The sequence below is a fragment of the Formica exsecta genome, unplaced genomic scaffold (genome assembly GCF_003651465.1).
Source record: "Formica exsecta isolate Colony F162 unplaced genomic scaffold, ASM365146v1 scaffold222, whole genome shotgun sequence".
Lineage (NCBI taxonomy): Eukaryota > Metazoa > Arthropoda > Insecta > Hymenoptera > Formicidae > Formica > Formica exsecta.
Genome location: NW_021849518.1, coordinates 45,278 through 49,052, shown reverse-complemented (window position 1 = coordinate 49,052; position 3,775 = coordinate 45,278). Strand labels below are relative to the sequence as shown.

The following is a 3,775-nucleotide window of genomic DNA, read 5'->3' as shown; positions in this document are numbered from 1 at the left end:
CTACAAGCTATTTATATTCATCGATTTGGCCGTGTGGGCCTGTGTAATTACCTAAGCAGTGCCAATCAAACGAAAAAGATTCAACTTGTTAAGAAGAAGACTTTCGCAGTACAGTCGGCGGTACGCAGTAAGAGAAGTAAGTACCATAAATCGTCGTTTAATATGGTGATTAGTATTTGACGCACATGTTTCTTAACGTCTTTGATGCCCCTAATCTGAATCATCTTTCTCTGAAAAAATATTGTCCAAGTAATACACGAATAATAAATAAAATAATAAGTAAATAATAATTAAAATAAATTAAATCAAAATTTTTTGTTAAATTTGTAGAAAAAAATTTTCATTGGTATGTAAATAAAAGCCGTGACAGTGTTTTTGTATTAAAATAATTAAAATAACACTATTTTGTATAAGAGTTCTTTTATAGTAAAAGACGCTTATGCGCGTGCACTTGGCGCTTTTTTTTCACTTTTTTAAAAAAAAAGTAATTTTTTAGCATAAATATTACAAAACTTGACATATCTTATTTCTATTTTTCGGGAAAACTAACCAGAATTGAGATTTTTGTCATATTTATTAGCAGGTTTGACTTTTTTTAAATCAAGAGTTTTTTCAACAGATTGTACAGGGTCATCTGCAAAAAAATCCCCGTAATCCAAGGATTGTGTGTCTTCGAGTAATAATTCATCCTCACGATTATTGTTGTCGTCAGGCTCCAAATGTATATTTTCATTTTTAATATTTTTTACGTTCTTACCTTTAGAGGCAATTGTTGGACCTAAATAATTATACACATACAACTAAATTAAAATACAATGATAAAATAATAAATGGCAAAATAATAAATTTAGACGAGTACTAGATATACAAAAAATAATGGAAATTATCTTATGATCTTTTTAACATTGAACAAGATTTTTTACCTTTTGTTTTAGATTCCACCGAATTTTTTTGTTTTTCGTCATCAACATTATATGCAAATGTAGGTTTAGGAACATTTTCTTTAATTTTAGTCGTAACGGCTAAGAAAAAAGTATAAAGAATTTATAGAGTGCATTTACAAAATATATAAATGTATAGATAATAACAAATTGATACACTACTCCCCGATTCATCATCGGCATCTCCATCGTCACTAGATGAAATTAAATGTGCCGGTTTTTTCGAAGACGTTTCTGCGGAAGTTGATCACTTTGATTAGTGATGCTTTGTAACGATTCTTCAACGTTAGTAGATGAATCAACAGCAGCAATTTCTACTGATCTGACAGTTTCGTAATCACCTTGGAAAAAATTAATTTATATAAATTTAATAATAATCAGGGAAAAAAGTATTACAGATAATAATTAATCATCTATCAATATTATATTGAACTTACTATACGGTCCTAATACTCTTGTGTATTTGATGGCAGTCCAATTATCTTTCGGATTAGTCGCTTTTTAACATTCCATCGTTGGCTTACTAGTTTTCGGGGACCATTGTACTTTCTGTGTTTTAACATTTAACCAGCATGCTGGCACAGTCGCACAACAATCATGGCAAAATGCAACAAAATACATCTGAAAAAAATATCAATATTTATAAGGACTAATGTGAGGTGATTTGTAATTCATATCTAATGTTTTGATGCTCTTTGTTGAATGTCGTTAGTTTCATATTTATTCGTTTGAAAAGTATTAAATTTTCTATTTTTTATAATTATTAGCATTCATTCAATACACTTACCTTAATTAATTGTTTTACAACGCACTAAACTGCATACAAGCGTATGGGTGTTTTCCAGCAAGATACACAGATAACACAGTGTAATACACAGTATCACACGATTGGCTATCAAATATAGAATTTTAAATTTCTTCATTTGTCTGTTATTCTTCAAAAAGGTTGTGTAAACATTTTTTATACTGTGATCGCTATACGTACAGAAGACGTAGCAGCGCTAGTAGCAACGCACGCAATTTGAATCAGAAGTTACAAAATTATTAAGTAAATATTATGTAAAATTATCAAAGAAAGATTTTATTTAACGTGTAACTACAAATCTTTTTAAAGTATTTTCATATAAATGTGAAAAAATTTAATATTTTGGTAAGTTACAACCAATGATTGTAATATAATTGAAAAGTATATAATTTTACATTTCACTTACGAATCACTTTCAAAAACTTCGAATTCATAACACTTTCAACAAATTATTAAATTAAACAATGTATTAATCGAATATATAACTGTACAAAAATGTTATGCAGATGAATGAAGTAATGGAAAAAAACAAAAATTCTTGTCATGAGGCAAACAAACGGCTTTTAAAATAACATCATTTGCAGTGAAGTCTTTTAAAGTGGACCAATTATTTCCAACTATTATATTCATTGATTGAGAATTAATTGGATAGTTTTATTAATTAACTGAGTTCATCAACGTTTCTTCTTGTAAAATAATATCGTTATTTTTTATACAAATATTTTCAATTCGAAGAACATCATAATTCTTAACATAACAAAATTTATCATTAATTTGACGAACCGAAAGTGTGAAAGTTTTATAATTAATTTTATCATATGAAGGGACTCCATTTTCTTTGGATTTATTAGTATTATAATTTGAAACTTGAAGTTTGATGAAAGCATTATTGTTTTGTAGATAGCTGCAGCTAGCTTGTTCTACAATTCTTTTATGTAATTGTTGCAAAGGCTTTTCGCCTTTTCTTAAGTGTTTCTTAATATTGTTTAAATAACTTTCGAATGCAAAAGCACTAAATGAATCCAAGTAACCAAATCTCATAACATCATCAGCCAAATGAATTAAGTTATGAACATTAAAAATCACGAAGTGCCTTTCATACAATTCAATAGATTCTTTGACGAAAAAGCGCAATAAATTTTTTGCACACTCATTATTATGGATGCAGTTAGTCTCGTGACACAGGATCCGTATGGCGCAATGTAAAATGTTAAAATGATATAAATATTCACTCGATAGATGATTTTTCAGAGCAAGTGAGCTTACATACAACAAAAAAGAACGCAGTTCAGTTGCTTTCCATCGATTCAACTCATCCAAACTTCGTGTTTTCCTAGTAAATTCAGTTGGTATCCATTTTCTTGACAAGATTAAATATTCCGAAATTTCTTTCATCATTTTGCTATTAAATTTTACAATTTGATTTTCATTTACGTGCCATCCTTTGATAAAAGCTTTTAACATTTTCTTAGTAACGCCAAGACAGACGAGATGCATATATTCCACAGGAAATTGAGATACCATACCGATATTTACTTTTTCAAAGATGGATTTTCTAATATGATGATCTTCATTTACTCGTTGTAGAAAATTGTCATCTGTGCGTAATGGTGCATCCATCTCTAGAAATAACATTCGACGATCTTCATATTCGCCCTCTTGCATACATTTACCACATCCAAAAAAAGCCATTATGTCCTTTTGTACATGTTACAAACGACCGAGCCGGAGAATCACAAATGATAGCCTAGTGAGCAATAAGTTATCAAAAAGAATTCTTAAAGTACTCAGATTTAAGAATTGGACATCCAACAACGCCATCTGAATGATAACATAATAATGTCAATAAGTCCTCTAATGCGTCAAATGTAGAGGAAAAAAAGACATCATATAAATGTCATCTTAGAGAACACTACAATCTGACTTCTTATAAATGTCAGGAAAATGTTACCATTAAGAATTGTTATTTATATTATTATTTTTACATACTTTATTATATAGAAGAAAAGTACCCAATAATATATATATA

General features: G+C 28.9%; 1 protein-coding gene across 1 annotated transcript in view; it reads left to right on the top strand.

Moving 5' to 3' along the window:
• Window positions 1-15: 15 nt before the first annotated feature.
• Window positions 16-3,775, top strand: part of LOC115235465 (ankyrin repeat and KH domain-containing protein 1-like) — an 8,620-nt gene continuing 4,860 nt past the window's right edge. The window contains exon 1 of the mRNA XM_029807281.1: window positions 16-136. The gene's annotated coding sequence lies outside the window, so the exon portion shown is untranslated. The remainder of the gene's footprint in view (window positions 137-3,775) is intronic.